Source organism: Hippopotamus amphibius, chromosome 10 (genome assembly GCF_030028045.1).
Source record: "Hippopotamus amphibius kiboko isolate mHipAmp2 chromosome 10, mHipAmp2.hap2, whole genome shotgun sequence".
Lineage (NCBI taxonomy): Eukaryota > Metazoa > Chordata > Mammalia > Artiodactyla > Hippopotamidae > Hippopotamus > Hippopotamus amphibius.
The window spans coordinates 68,776,698-68,793,791 of NC_080195.1; the positions used below are offsets into that span (position 1 = coordinate 68,776,698).

The 17,094-nt window shown below is 36.4% G+C and overlaps 1 protein-coding gene across 8 annotated transcripts in view; it reads left to right on the forward strand.

Annotated features, from left to right (window-relative positions):
* Positions 1-17,094, forward strand: part of SENP7 (SUMO specific peptidase 7) — a 171,905-nt gene that overhangs the window by 98,653 nt on the left and 56,158 nt on the right. The gene's annotated exons all lie outside the window — the stretch shown is intronic.

The window sequence follows — 17,094 nt, forward strand, 5'->3', positions numbered from 1 at the left end:
CCAAAGTGAATCAGCTGTATTTATACATATATCTCCATATCCCCTCCCTCCCACGACTCCTCCCCCTCCTCCCTGTCCTGACCCTCTAAGACATCTCCCATCATCAAGTTAATGTCCTTTTGTTATACAGCGACTTCCCACTAGCTATCTGTTTTACAGTTTGTAGTGTAAATATGTCTATGCTACTCTCTCACTTCGTCCCAGCTTCCCCTTCACCCCCCACCCCAGCCCCATGTCCTCAAGTCCATTCTCTACTTCTGTATCTCCACTCTTGCCTGTCACTGGGTTCATCAGTACCATTTCTTCAGATTCCATATGTATGTGTTAGCATACAGTATTTGTTTTTCTCTTTCTGGCTTACTTCACTCTGTGTGACAGACTCTAGGTCTATCCACCTCATGACATATAGTTCAATTTCATTCCTTTTTATGGCTGAGTAATATTCTATTGTATATATTTGTCACATCTTCTTTATCCATTCATCTGTTGATGGGCATTTAGGTGGCTTCCATGTCCTGGCTATTGTAAATAGTGCTGCAGTGAACATTATGGTACCTGTTTCTTTTTGGATTATGGTTTTCTCTGCCTATATGCCCAGTAGTGGGATTACTAGGTCATATGGTAGTTCTATTTGTAGTTTTTGAAGGAACCTCCAAACTGTTTTCCATAGTGGCTGTACCAATTTACATTCCCCCGAACAGTGCAGGAGAGTTCCCTTTTCTCCACACCCTCTCCAACATTTATTGTTTCTAGATTTCTTGATGAGGGCCATTCTGACCGGTGTGAGGTGATACCTCACTGTGGCTTTGACTTGCATTTCTCTAATGATTAGTGATGTGGAGCATCTTTTCATGTGTTTGTTGGCCTTCTGTATGTCTTCTTTGGAGAAATGTCTATTTAGGTCTTCCGTCCATTTGTGGATTGGGTTATTTGCTTTTTTGGTATTAAGCTGCATGAGCTGCTTGTATATTTTGGAGATTAATCCTTGTCCATTGCTTCGTTGGCAAGTATTTTTTCCCATTCTGAGGGTTGTCTCCTTGTCTTGTTTATGGTTTCTTTTGCTGTGCAAAAGCTCTTAAATTTCATGAGGTCCCATTTGTTTATTCTTGCTTTTATTTCCATGATTCTAGGAGGTGGGTCAAAAAGGATCTTGCTTTGATGTATGTCATCATTGTATTATCTTCTAATCCTTTTTATTTCTGTAGGACTGGTGGTAATGTTTTAACTTTCATTTCTGATTTTATTAATTTGAATCTTTTTTTTTCTTAGTCATCTAGCTAAAGGTCTGTTAATTTTATTGATCTTTCTGAAGAACTAACTTTTGGTTTCATTGATTTTTCTCTTTTTTCCTCTCATTCTCTGTTTATCTCTGCTCTAATCTTTATTTTTTTAAATCTTTTTTCCTTTTTTTTAAATAACTTTTATTGAGATACAGTTAACATACAATAAACTGCATATATTTAGAGTGTACTATTTGGTATCCCAATCTCCCAATTCATTCCCCCCCAGCCCTCCCCACTTTCCCCACTTGGTGTCCATATGTTTGTTCTCTACATCTGTGTCTCTATTTCTACCTTGCAGACCTGTTGACTTGTACCACTTTTCTGTAATCCACATATATGAGTTAATATATGATATTTGTTTTTCTCTTTCTGACTCACTTCACTCTGTATGACAGTCTCTAGGTCCATCCATGTCTCTAAAAATGTCCCAGTTTCATTGCTTTTTACAGCTGAGTCATATTCCATTGTATATATGTACCACATCTTCTTTATCTATTCATCTGCTGATGGACATTTAGGTTGCTTCCATGTCCTGGCTATTGTAAATAGTGCTGCAATGAACACTGGAGTGCATGTGTCTTTTTGAATTATGTTGTTCTCTGGGTATATGCCCAGCAGTGGGATTGCTGGGTCCTATGCTAGTTCTATTTTTAGTTTTTCAGGGAACCTCGAAACTGTTCTCCATAGTGGCTGTATCAATTTACATTCCCACCAACATTGCAAGAGGGTTCCCTTTTCTCCACACCCTCTCCAGCATTTACTGTTTGTAGATTTTCTGATGATGCCCATTCTAACCAGTGTGAGGTGATACCTCATTGTAGTTTTGATTTACATTTCTCTAATAATTGGTGATGTTGAGCAGCTTTTCATGTGCCTCTTGGCCATCCGTATGCCTTCTTTGGAGAAATGCCTATTTAGGTGTTCTGCCCATTTTTTGATTGGCTTGTTTGTTTTTTGGTATGGAACTGGATGAACTGTTTATATATTTTGGAGATTAATTCTTTGTCTGTTGCTTCATTGGCAAGTATTTTCTCCCATTCTGAGGGTTGTCTTTTTGTCTTGCTTGTAGTTTCCTTTGCTGTGCAGAAGCTTTGAAGTTTCATTAGGTCCCACTTATTTATTTTTGTTTTTATTTCCATTACTCTAGGGGGTGGGTCAAAAAAGATCTTGCTGTGATTTACATCGAAGAGTGTTCTTCCTATGTTTTCCTCTAGGAGCTTTATAGTGTCTGGCCTTACATTTAGGTCTTTAATCCATTTGGACTTTATTTTTGTGTATGGTGTAAGGGAGTGTTCTAATTTCATTCTTTTACGTGTAGCTGACCAATTTTCCCAGCACAACCTATTGAAGAGGCTGCCTTTTCTCCATTGTATATCCTTACCTCCTTTGTCATAGATTAGTTGACCGTAGTTTATCTCTGGGCTTTCTGTCCTGTTCCATTGATCTATATTTCTGTTTTTGTGCCAGTACCTTACTGTCTTGATCACAGTAGGCTTGTGTTATAGCCTGAAGTCAGGAAGCCTGATTCCACCAACTCTGTCTTTCCTTCTCAAGATTGCTTTGGCTATTCGGGGTCTTTTGTGTTTCCATACAAATTGTAAAATTTCTTGTTCTAGTTCTGGGAAAAATGCCATTGGTAATTTGATTGGGATTGCACTGAATCTGTAAATTGCTTTTGGTAGTATAGTCATTTTCACAGTGTTGATTCTTCCAGTTCAAGAATGTGGTATGTCCCTCTCTCTGTTTGTGTCGTCTTTGATTTCTTTCATGAGTATGTTATAGTTTTCTGAGTACAGGTCTTTTACCTCCTTGGTTATGTTTATTCCTAGGTATTTTATTCTTTTTGTTGCAATGGTGAATGGGATTGTTTCCTTAATTTCTCTTTCTGATCTTTCATTGTTAAGTGTATAGAAATGCTAATCTTTATTATTTCATTCTTTCCACTACCTTTGAATTTAATTTGTTCTTTTTTTAGTTCCTTAAGTTGTAAAATTAGATGGTTGATATGAGATATTCCTTCTTTTTTAGTGTAAGTATCCATAGGTATATATTTCTCCTTTAACACTGCTTTTGCTTCATCACGTGTGTTTTGATATGTTGTGCTTTCATTTTCATTTATCCCTAAATATTTTCCATTTCCTTGTAATTTATTCTTAAACTCATTGGTTGTTTCAGAGCATGTTGTTTAAATCTCCACAAATGTAAGTATTCCAGTTTTCCTTCTGTTACTGATTTCTGACTTCATCCTTTGTGGTCAGAGAAGACGCTTTGTATGACGTTTATCTTTCTAAATCTATAGAGATTTAATTTGTTGTCTTAAAATACAGTCTGTCTTGGTGAATGTCCTTTGTGCACTTGAGAAGAATGCATATTCTCTTGATGGGTAGAGTTTCTGTATTTGACTGTTAGATCTAGTAGCTTTATTTTATTTGTTCAAGTCCTCTAATTCCTTACATATCTTCTGTCAGGTTGTTCTATCCATGTTGAGGGTGTGGTATTGAAGTCTTCAACTATTACTGTGCAACTGTTTCTCCCTTCTGTTCTTTCAGTTTTTTGCTTTATGTATTTTGATAGTATTAGGTACATAAATGTTTATAATTGTTAAATCACCTTGTTGTATTGAACTTTGTACTAATAAATAATGTCCTTCTTTCTCTCATGTAAACATTTTTGATTTAAAGTCAATTTTGTCTGATATTAGTATAGCCATCCCTGCTCTCTTTTGGCTAGTATTTGCATGGAATATGTTTTTTGCATATTTTTACTTTCAACCTATTTATGTGTTTGGTTCTAAAGTGAGTCTCTTGCAGACAGCCTATAGTTAGATCTTTTTTTCTTTTTCCTTTTTTTTTTTGCTGTGCTACACAGCATGTGAGATCTTAGTTCCTGACCAGGGATTGAACTTTACCTTGCTGCAGTGGAAGCATGAAGTCTTAACCATTGGACAGCCAGGGACGTCCTGGATCATATTTTTTTAATCCATTCTGCCAGTCTTTATCTTTTGTTTGAGGTTGAATTAATTACAGTTAAAGCAGTTACTGATAAGGAGGGACTTTCTGTGATTTTGATATTTGTTTTGTATATGTCTTATAGCTTTTTTGCCGCTTATTTCCTACATTACTGTCTGTGCTTACTTGTTTTTTTGTAGTGAAGCTTTATGATTCCATTCTCATTTCCTTTTTCTTTTTTTTTTTTTTAAATTTGGGTATAGTTGTTTTACAGTGTTGTGTTAGTTTCTCCTGTACAGTGGAGTTCCCTGTGCTATACAACAGGTTCTCATTAGTTATCTATTTATACATATTAGTGTATATATGTTAATCTCCATCTCCTAAATCATCCCTCTCTCCCTCCCTGCCCCCCCATTTCCTTTTGTCTGCATTCTATAGCTGATTTCTTTGTGGTTATCATGGGGGTTACATTTAACATTCTAAAGTTATAACATGCTAATTTGAATTTAGGCCAGCTTAATTTCAATAACATTCAGAGCTGTGTTCCTTTATAGCTCTGTCCTCACATCCTTTCAATTATTGATGTCATAAAATTATATCTTTATTCATTGTTTGTTCAAAAGCATAGTCTAATAATTTAAAAAATGCATTAGTTTCTTAAGTCATGTATAAAACAAACAGGCAAGTTACAAACTAGAGTTACAATAATACTAGATTTTATAATTGTCCATAAATGTACTTCTACCAATTATCTTCATTTCTTCATATGGCTTTGAATTACTGTCTAATGTCCTATCATTTCAACCTGAAGGACTCTCTTTAGTTTTTCTTATAGGACTGGTTTTTTTTTATAGTGGTAATGAACTCCCTCAGCTTTTATCTCAAAATGTCTTCATTTTGTCCTCATCTTTTGAAGGACAGTTTGACCAGATGTAGGATTTCTTGTTGACAGGTTTTTCCTTCAGTCCTTTGAATATACCAATTTGGTACTTCCTGGCCAGCATGATTTTTGATGAGAAATCTGCTCATAATCTTATTGAGGATCTTTTGTGTGTGATGAATCACTTTTTTCTTGGTGCTTTCAAGATTCTCTTTGCCTTTGCCTTTGGACAATTTGATTGTAACATTTCTTGGTGTAGGTCTCACTCAGTTTATTCTACATGTGGTTCTTTGAGCTTCTTGGGTATTTATATCGACGTCTTTCATCAAATTTGGAATTCTTTGGTGACTATTTATTCCAATAATATCTTTGCCCCTTTCTCTTTTTCTCTGAGACTCCAACAATTTGTATATTAGTCCATTTCTTTGTGTCCCATAGGTCCCTTAGATTCTGTTTACTTTGCCTTAATTTTCTCTCTGTTCCTCAGATTTAGTCATTTCTATGATCATAGTTTCAAGTTCACTGACTGTTTCTTCGCCCTGCTCAAATCTGCTTTTGAATCTCTCTGATAAAGTTTCATTTCAGTTGTACTTCTTTAGCACCAGAATTTCCTTTTGTTTCATTTGTGTATTTTGTCTTTCATTGATATTTTCATTTTATCATAAATCATTTTCTCGATTTTGTTCAGCATTCTTCCTTCCTTCCTTCTTTCCTTCCTCCCTCCCTCCCTCCCCCCCCTTACTTTCTTTCTTTCTTTCTTTCTTCTTCTTTCCGTTTTTTTTTTTTTTTTTTTAATTTCCCCTTGCTGCGTGGAATATGGGATTTTAGTTCCCTGACCAGGGATTGAATCTGCATTCCCTGCATTGGAAGTGTGGATTCTTTTTTTTTTTATTTTATTTTTTATTTATTTATTTATTATTTTTTGGGGGGTACACCAAGTTCAGTCATCTGTTTAAATACACATATCCCCATATTCCCTCCCTCCCTCGACTCCCCCCCACCCTCCCCGTCCCAGTCCTCTAAGGCATCTTCCATCCTCGAGTTGAACTCCCTTTGTTATACAACAACTTCCCACTGGCTATCTATTTTACAGTTGGTAGTATATATATGTCTGTGCTACTCTCTCGCTTCATCTCAGCTTCCCCTTCACCCCCCGCCCCCTCCCAAACTTCGAGTTCTCCAGTCCATTCTCTGCATCTGCGTCCTTGTTCTTGTCACTGAGTTCATCAGTACCATTTTTAGATTCCATATATATGAGTTAGCATACAATATTTGTCTTTCTCTTTCTGACTTACTTTACTCTGTATGACAGACTGTAGTTCTATCCACCTCATTACATATAGCTCCATCTCATCCCTTTTTATAGCTGAGTAATATTCCATTGTATATATATGGCACATCTTCTTTATCCATTCATTTGTTGATGGGCATTTAGGTTGCTTCCATGTCCTGGCTATTGTAAATAGTGTTGCAATAAGCATTATGGTACATGTTTCTTTTTGGATTATGGTTTTCTCTGGGTATATGCCTAGGAGTGGGATTACTGGGTCATATGGTAGTTCTATTTTTCGTTTTTAAAGGAACCTCCAAATTGTTTTCCATAGTGGCTGTACCAACTTACAGTCCCACCAACAGTGCAGGAGAGTTCCCTTTTCTCCACACCCTCTCCAACATTTATTGTTTCTAGATTTCTTGATGAGGGCCATTCTGATCGGTGTGAGGTGATACCTCATTGTGGCTTTGACTTGCATTTCTCTAATGATTAGTGATGTGGAGCATCTTTTCATGTGTTTGTTGGCCTTCTGTATGTCTTCTTTGGAGAAATGTCTATTTAGGTCTTCCGTCCATTTGTGGATTGGTTTATTTGCTTTTTTGGTATTAAGCTGCATGAGCTGCTTGTATATTTTGGAGATTAATCCTTTGTCTGTTGCTTCGTTGGCAAGTATTTTTTCCCATTCTGAGGGTTGTCTTCCTGTCTTGTTTATGGTTTCTTTTGCTGTGCAAAACGCTTTTAAATTTCATGAGGTCCCATTTGTTTATTCTTGCTTTTATTTCCATGATTCTAGGAGGTGGGTTAAAAAGGATCTTGCTTTGTTGTATATCATAGAGTGTTCTGCCTATGTTTTCCTCGAAGAGTTTTATAGTGTCTGGCCTTACATTTAGGTCTTTCATCCATTTTGAGTTTAGTTTTGTGTATGGTGTTAGGAATTGTTCTAATTTCATTCTTTTACATGTAGCTGTCCAATTTTCCCAGCACCACTTACTGAAGAGGCTGTCTTTTTTCCATTGTGTATTCTTGCCTCCTTTGTCAAAGATAAGGTGCCCATATGTGCTTGGCTTTACCTCTGAATTCTCTATTCTATTCCATTGATCTTCCTTTCTGTTTTTGTGCCAGTAGCATACTGTCTTGATCACTGTGGCCTTGTAGTATAGTTTGAGGTCAGGAAGTCTAATTCCACCAACGCACTTTTTCCTTCTCAAGATTGCTTTGGCTATTTGGGGTCTTCTTTGTTTCCGTGCAAATCGTAAGATTTCTTGTTCTAGTTCTGTGAAAAATGCCATTGGTAATTTGATAGGGATTGTGTTGAATTTGTAAATTGCTTTGGTAGTACAGTCATTTTCACTATGTTGATTCTTTCAATCCAAGAACATAGTATGTCCCTCCATCTGTTTGTGTCGTCTTTGATTTCTTTCATCAGTCTCTTAAAGTTTTCTGCATACAGATCTTTTGCCTCCTTAGGCAGGTTTATTCCCAGGTATTTTTTTCTTTTTGTTGCAGTGGTAAATGGGAGAGTTTCCTTAATTTCTCTTTCTGCTCTTTCGTTGTTAGTGTATAGAAATGCAAGAGATTTCTGTGCATTAATTTTTTATCCTGCTACTTTACTAAATTCATCAATTAGTGCTAGCAGTTTTCTGGTAGAATCTTTAGGGTTTTCTATGTATAATATCATGTCATCTGCAAAGAGTGACAATTTTACTTCTTCTTTTCCAATTTGGATTCCTTTTATTTCTTTTTCTTCTCTGATTGCTATGGCTAAAACTTCCAAAACTATGTTGAATAATAATGGTGAGAGTGGACACCCTTGTCTTGTTCCTGTTCTAAGAGGGAATGCTTTCAGTTTTTCCCCATTTAGAACGATGTTGGCTGTTGGTTTCTCATATATGGCTTTTGTTATATTGAGGTAATTTCCTTCTGTGCCCATTTTCTGGAGAGCTTTTATCATAAATGGATGTTGAATTTAGTCAAAAGCTTTTTCTGCATCTGAGATGATCATATGGTTTTTATCCTTCAATTTGTTGATATGATGTATCACGTTGATTGATTTGTGTATATTCAAGAATCCTTGCATCCCACGGATAAACCCCACTTGATAATGTATGATTTTTTTAATGTGCTGTTGCAGTCTGTTAGCTAGTATTTTGTTGAGGATTTTTGCATCTATATTCATCAGTGATATTGGTCTGTAGTTTTCTTTTTTTGTGACATCTTTGCCTGGTTTTGGTATCAGGGTGATGGTGGCCTCGTAGAATGAGTTTGGGAGTGTTCCTCCTTCTGCAATATTTTGGAAAAGTTTGTGAAGGATAGGTATTAGCTCTTCTGGAAATGTTTGATCGAATTCAGCTGTGAATCAATCTGGCCCTGGGCTTTTGTGTGTTGGGAGGTTTTTAATCATTGCCTCAATTTTCGTATTTGTAATTGGTCTGTTCATAGTTTCTATTTCTTCCTGGATTAGTCTTGGAAGATTGTATTTTTCTGAGAATTTATCCATTTCTTCCAGGTTATCCAATTTATTGGCATATAGTTGCTTGTAGTAGTCTCTCATGATCTTTTGTATTCTGTGGTGTCCATTGTTCCTTCTCCTTTTCCGTTTCTAATTCTTTTGATTTGTGTCTTCCTTTTTTTCTTGATGAGTCTGGCTAATGGTTTATCAATTCTGTTTATCTTCTCAAAGAACCAGCTTTTAGTTTCATTGATCTTTGCTATTGTTTCCTTCCTTTTGTTTTTCATTTATTTCTGCTCTGATCTTTATGATTTCTTCCCTTCTGCTCGCTTTGGGGTTTCTTTGTTCTTCTTTCTCTAGTTGTTTTAGGTGTAAGGTTAGTTCATTTATTCGATATTTTTCTTGTTTCTTGAGGTAGGACTGTATTGCTATAAACTTCCCTCTTAGAACTGCTTTTGCTGCGTCCCATAGGTTTTGCATTGTTGTGTTTTCATTGTCATTTGTTTCTAGGTATTTTTTGATTTCCTTTTTGATTTCTTCAGTGATTTCTTGGTTGTTTAATAGTGTATTGTTTATCCTCAATGTGTTTGTATTTTTTGCAGTTTTTTTCCTGTAATTGATGTCTAGTCTCATGGCGTTGTGGTCTGAGAAGATGCTTGATATGATTTCAGTTTTCTTGAATTTGCTGAGGTTTGATTTATGACCCAAGATGTGATCTATCCTGGAAAATGTTCCATGTGCACTTTGAGAAGAAAGCATAATCTGTCATTTTTGGGTGGAATGTCTTATAAATATCAATTAAATCGAGATGGTCTGATGTACCATTTAAAGCTTGTGTGTCTTTATTTATTTTCTGTTTGGATGATCTGTCCATTGATATAAGTGGGGTGTTCAAGTTTCCTACTATTATTGTGTTACTGTCGATTTCCCCTTTTATGGCTGTTAGCGTTTGCCTTATGTACTGAGGTGCTCCTATGTTGGGTGCATATTTACCATTGTGATATGTTCTTCTTGGATGGATCCCTTGATTATTATGTAGTGTCCTTCCTTGTCTCTATTAATAGTCTTTACTTTAAAGTCTGTTTTCTCTGATATGAGTATTGCTACTCCAGCTTTTTTGACTTCCATTTGCATGGAATATCTTTTTCCATCCCTTTACTTCCAGTCTACATGTAAATCCCTTGGTCTGAAGTGAGTTTCCTGTAGGCAGCATATAGAAGGGTCTTGTTTTTGTATCCATTCAGCCAGTCTGTGTCTTTTGGTTGGAGCATTTAATCCATTTACATTTAAAGTGATTATTGACATGAGTGTTCCTGTTCCCATTTTCTTAATTCTTTTGGGTTTGTTTTTGTAGGTCTTTTCCTTCTCTTGTGTTTCCTACTTAGAAAAGTTCTTTTAGCACTTGTTGTAAGGCTGGTTTAGTGGTGCTGAATTCTCTTAACTTTTGCTTGTCTGGAAAGCTTTTGATTTCTCCATTGAATGTGAATGAGATTCTTTCTGGGTAGAGTATTCTTGGCTGTAGGTTTCTCTCTTTCAGGACTTTCAGTATATCCTACCGTTCCCTTCTGGCCTGCAGAGTTGCTGCTGAAAGATCAGCTGTTATCCTTATGGGTTTTCCCTTGTATGTTATTTGTTGCTCTTCTCTTGCTGCTTTTAATATTTTTTCTTTGTGTTTAATTGTCATTAGTTTGATTAATATGTGCCTTGGTGTATTTCTCCTTGGGTTTATTCTGTATGGAACTCTCTGTGCTTCTTGGACTTGGTGAATTATTTCCTTTCCCATGTTGGGGAAGTTTTCCACTATAACCTTTTCAAATATATTCTCAGACCCTTTCTTTTTTTCTTCTTCTTCTGGGAGGCCTATGATTCGAATGTTGGTGCATTTAATGTTATCACTGAGGTCTCTGAGACTGTCTTCTATTCTTTTTATTCTTTTTTCTTTTTCCTGCTCTGTGGTGTTTATTTCCCCCATTCTATCTTCCAACTCACTTATTCGTTCTTCTTCCTCAGTTATTCTGCTGTTTATACCATCTAGAGTGTTTTTAATTTCAGTTATTTTGTTGCCCATTGCTGTTTGTTTGCTCTTTAGTTCTTCTGAGTCCTTATTAACTGTTTCTTATATTTTCTCTATTTTGTTGTTGAGATTTTGGATCATCTTTACTATCATTAGTCTGAATTCTTTTTCAGGCAATTTTCCTATTTCTTCTTCATTTATTTGGTCTGGTGTTTTTTTTTTCCCACTCCTTTGCCTGCATGGTGTTTCTTTGTTTTCTCATGGAAGTCCAAACTTCAGGGGTTGCTTGTCCTGGCAATAAAGGGATCTAAAGAAGACTGTCCAAGCCCCAGGGTAATGGTAGAGTGTTGAGTCAAACAAATACTAAGTCCAGGAAGCACATACATGTGTAAGACACACAAATACTGAATCCAGTAGAACATAAGGCACTAGAAAGATGTGACAGAAGAACCCCAGTATGCTCTCAGACAGTCAAAGAAGAAACTAACAGAAATTCAAAACCAAAACATAACAAACAGAAACAAAAGCAAAAACAAACAAACAAATAATACGACATACACACAAACACAAATCCAGGGAGATATTGAAAGCTAGGATCAAATATAAAAAAGAGCTGTAGTACCACCAGGCAGACTGGAGATTCTCAGAATGAAATTAGACAGTTATATTAAGAACTAATATAAAGACAAAAACCTAATAATAAATACCAAGGTGGTGTGTCATCTGGAGAATAAAGCAAGGAGACTGAGCAGATCGATAATGTTGCTTATAAGTATGTTCAGATAAAATAAACTAAAAAACGATAGAAGACAGGGTAACAGAAGAGCATAGTGTGTCTGGAAATATGAAAATAAAAAGAGATAGAAATGTATAAAAAATAGAGATGAAAAGAAGGTAGGAGAGATATATAGTCAGCACTACAAAAAACTTAGCTAGAGATAGAAATATATAAAAAGGCTAAAAATAAAAATAGAATAAAAAATAGAATTAAAAAAATATGTTATAAAACTTGTAGATCCCTTTGGACTAAGATCGTAATTAATAAAGAAAAAAAAACCCAAAAAATTAGAACTGACCCCAGAATGGACCAGTTCTATAGAATTAATACTATTATTTGTGTTTCCTTGGGGTTTAGCTGTAAGTGTCCTTCTCGCCACCTTAGGTTTTTGTATTATTCTGCGAGCAGCAGAGCTTCCTTTATTGTTTGTCTGTAAGTGCTGGTGTATGGGGAGGGAGAGGGTACAATAGTGGCTCCTTCCCCTGCGAGTGAGTGAGCAGTGGTGCACTGTCTAGGTCACGGTGGTTCAGTCGGGCGCAGAGATGCATGTTGCAGAGGGATGCTGGTGGCTGAGGTGTAAACAGGATGTCTCAGGGTTGGGCCTCTCTCAGGGTTTTTTTGCTCTTGGCTGCCGACACTCTAAGCCAGCCCCACCCGAGCACCTGAGGGCCTTTGTTATCCCTGAGTGCCTTAGCTTGGCCCACAGGGGTCCTTCCTCTGCAGGCAGAGAGAGAGAGGGAGAGAGAGAGAGAGAGAGAGAGAGAGAGAGGCTATGTCCGCAGCTCCTCCCTGCCGACCGTGAGCCAGGAGCATCCAGCTGCCGCCATGGCCCTGCAGCTCTCTGGGGCAGGCACTTTTCACTGTGGACCTCTTCCCTCCTGTCCTCTCGGTCCGTATACCCACTGCCAACAATGTTTCTTACCATGAACTAGTTCTCTGGTTCCCATGCTCCCGCTCCTAGACCCCCTGTTCAGCTGTGAATCGACGTCTCAGTCCAGGAACGCTGAGCTGTGGTGCGGTCCCTCCATGTGTTTCTCACTCCCTCCCTTCTGCCACAGCTCAGCCGCTTCACACTCTTTGAGCCGTTGTAAATGCCTCCCTACCGGTTATGTCGGGATCCTTGCAGTCCTTTCTGGTGTCTGAGGTCGTCTGCTGGTGTTCAGTTGGTTCTCTGTGGGAATTATTGCATCTTTTGGTGCATTCCCAATGCATCTGTGGAGAGGGATGCATTCCACGTCCCTCTGCTTCGGCGCCATCTTTTTTCCTCCCATTGTGTTAGTTTTAAGTGTATAACATAATGATCTCGTATATGTATGAGGGTGAGTCAAAAATTATCCACAGTCTGGCTATAGAATTTATTTTAATTAACTTTTAGAAGAGGCAAATACATCGTTTTTCAACACAGTATCCTTGCTTTTCAGTACAGTTTGTCCATCTTTCAACAAGCTTTCATATTTCCTCATTAAAAAATGTTTTAGGCTGAGCTTCAAGCCACGAATGCACTGCTGTCCGCACTTCTTCCTCAGAAGTGAATCTTCATCCTTGTAGGGCTCCTTCAGGGGACCAAACAGGTGAAAGTCTGATGGAGCAAGATCAGGACTACAGGGAGGATGCTTTAACACCTCAGAATGAAGTTTTTGCATAGTGTTGACTGTGGGCAGAAGTATGTGGACGTGCATTGTCATACAAGATCACAATGCCCTTGGATAACAGTCCTCTGCGTTTAATTCGAAGTTTAGGCTCCAGCTCTTCAATAAGCATCTCTATCCATTCATACACACTTCTTTGCAACAAAACACTTCTCCATACTGTGCACAAAGTCTTTAATAAATAACAGTACCAGGTACACCCTCAGACCACCAAAAACAAATCACTGCACACTGCTCTTCTTTCGTTCAAATCACAGGTGGGGCATCTATTTTTGCCTGCACCACAGTTACAAATGAACTGATTTAACATGTTCACACCTGCACAGCAGTGACTGGGGAGACAGTAGCCTTGAACAGAAAGTGCTGATGACACAGTGAGGCCAATAGAAGTTTTAATATAATGAGTGTGGATAATTTTTGACTCACACTCATATGTGTTGCAAAATGGTTAACACAGTAAGTTTAGTTAACATCGATCACCACACATAGTTACAGTTTTTTTTCTTTTGATGAGAACTTTTAAGATTACTGTCTTAGCCACCTTCAAATATACAATACTCTGTTGTTATCTGTGATCATTATGCTGTACCTTACATCCCCAGGACTTATTTCTCTTATGAAAGGAAATTGTATGTTTTTACCACCTTCAGTAATTTCATGCCCCTGGCTCTGGCAACCACCAATCTGTTGTCTATATCAAGGTGTATGTTTGTTTTTAAATGTAGATTCCACATGTAAGTGAGATCATACACTATTTGCCTTTGTCGGTCTTATTTTACTTAGCATAATGCCCTCAAGGTTCATTCATGTTGTCACAAGTGGCAGGATTTCTTTCTTTTTTTATCACTAAATAATATTCCATCATGTATGTGTGTGTGTGTGTCACATTTTCTTTATCCATTCATCTATTGATGGACACTTATGTTGTTTCTGTGTCTCAGCTATTGCAAATAATACAGCAGTGAACATGGGGGTGCATATATCTTTTTGAGATAGTGATTTTATTTCCTAAGGATAAATACCCAGAAGTGGAATTGCTGGATCATGTGTACTATTTTTAAGTTTTTGAGGAAACTTCATACTGTTTTCCATAGTGGCTACACTAATTTACATTCCTACAGCACTCCACATCCTTGCCAACACTTCTTATCTTTTGATAATAGCCATTCTCACATTTGTGAGATTATATCTTGTTGTAGTTTTGATATACATTTCACTGATGATTAGTGGATATTGAGCTCCTTTTCATGTACCTGTTGGTCGTTTGTACTCTTCTTTGGAAAAACTTCTGTTCAGTTTCTCTGTTTATTTTTTAATGAGATTGTTTTATTTATTTTTTAGTTGAGTTGTATGAATTCTTTATATATTTTGGATATTAACTCCTGTTTCAGATACATGATTTACAAATATTTTCTCCTATTCCATAGGTTGCCTTTTCATTTCGTTGATAGTTTGCTTTGCTCTGCAGCTTTTTGGTCCCACTTGTTTATTTTCTTTTGTTGCCTTTGTTTTGGTGTTTAATCCAAAAAATCATTGCCAAAATCATTGTGAAGGAACTTACTCTTATGTTTCTTTTTCCTAGGAGTTTTATGGTTTCAGGTCATACATTTAAGTATTTAATCTATTTTGTGTTGTATTTGTTTATGATAACAAGATATTGGTCCAGTTTCATCTTTTGCATGTGGCCGTCAGGTTTTCCCAGAATCAGTTATTGAAGAGACAGTCCTTTTCCCATTGTGTATTCTTCGTTTCTTTGCCATACGTGAGTTGACCATTTATGCATGGATTTATTTCTGGCTCTCTGTTCTGTTTTATTCATTTATATGTCTGTTTTTATGCCAATACTGTATTGTTTTCATTACTATGATTTTGTCATTTAGTTTGAAATCATGAAGTGTGAGGCCTCTGGCTTTGCTTTTCTTTGGGGCCTTTAGTGGTTCCATACAATTTTAAGATTGTTCTCTTTCTGTGAAAAAGGCCATTGGAATGTTGATAGGAATTGCTTTGAATCTTTAGGTTGCTTTGGGTGGATGAACATTTTAACAATATTAATTTTTCCAGTCCGTGAGTACAGAATATCTTTCCATTTATTTGTGTCTTCTTCAGTTTCTTTCATCAGTGTCTGATAGTTTTCAGTGTACAGGTTTTTCTCCTTCTGGGTTATATTTATTCCTGAGTATAATTTTATTATTTTTGCTGTTGTTGTAAATGGGATTTTTTCTTAACTTTTCTTTCAGATAGTTCATTGTTAGTTGTATCCTGCAACTTTAGTGAATTCATTTATTAGTTCTCACGGTTTTTTTGTTGGATTTTTTTAGGGTTTTCTTTCTTTAAGAACGTATCTGCAAATAATGACAATTTTACTTTTTCCTTTCTGCTTTGAATGCCTCTTATTTATTTATTTATTTATGTTTTTTTGTCTAATTGTCTAGCCAGGATTTCCAGTACTGTGTTGAATAAGAGTGGTGAGAGTGGGCACCCTTGCCTTGTTCTTCATCTTAGAGGTGGAGCTTTTAATGTTTCACTGTTTAATATGATGTTAGCTGTGGGTTTGTGGTATTGGACTTTATAGTGTTGAGGTGTGTTCCCTCTATACCCAGGTTTTTGAGGGTTTTTTCATGAAAGGATGTTGAATTTTGTCAAATGCTTTTTCTTCATCTTGTGAGGGATCAGGTGATTTTTATCTTTCATCTTATTAATGTGGTTTATCACACTGATTGATTTTTGGTTGTCATACCATTCTTGCATTTCTGGAATAAGTCCCACTTGATCGTGGTGTGTGATCCTTTTAACATATATTGTGGAATTTGGTTTCCTAATACCTTGATGATAATTTTTGCATCTTTTATGTGTCAGGGATATTTGGTGTATAGTTTTCTTCTCCTGTAGTGTCCTTAACTGTCTTTGGTATTAGTGTAGTGATGGCCTTGTGAAATCAGTTTAGAAGTGTTCCCTCCTCTTAAAATTTTTGGAAGCGTTTTAGAAGGACTGGCATTAATTCTTCTTTAATTGTTGGATAGAATTACCAGTAAAACCGTTTGGTCCTGGGTGTTCCAGTGTTGGGAGGTTTTTGATTATTAATTCAGTCTCCTCACTTGTTAGTAATCTGTTCAAATTTTATTTTTCTTCATGATTCAGTTTGGTAGGTTGTATGTTTCTATTTATTTGTCCATTTCTTCTAGGTTATATGATTTGTTGATGTGTAATTGCAGTAGTCTCTTATGATACTTTGTATTTCTGTGCTATCAGTTGTAATGATTTTATTTACAAGTCTTCTCTTTCTTCTCTTTTTTTCCTTAGTCTAGCTAAAAGGATTTTTTTACCCCCAGAAAATCAGCTTTTAGGTTATCCATATTGTTGGCATATAATTATTCACAGTAGTCTCTTGATGATGTGTTTTCAAGTCTTTTTTTCTTGGTTTATCTAGGTAAAGGTGTGTCAATTTTGTTTATTTTTTCAAAAAACTAGCTCTTAGTTTTGTTTATCTTTTCTGTTGTTTTTCTTATTTCTATTTTATTTATTTCTGCTCTGATCTTTGTTGTTTCTTTCCTTCTGGTAACTTTGGGCTTAATTTGTTCTTTTTCTGGTTCCAAGAGGTGTAAAGGGAGGTGGTTTATTGGAGCTCTTTCTTGTTTTTTAATGTAAATATTTATTGTTATTAACTTTCCTCATAGAAGTTTTCATAAATTTTGACATTTTGTGCTTATGTTTTCATTTGTTTCAAGATATTTCTTGATCTTCCTTTTGATTTCTTCTTTGGCCAGTTAGTTTTCAGTAGCATATCGTTTAATCTCCATATATTTGTGAATTTTTCAGCTTT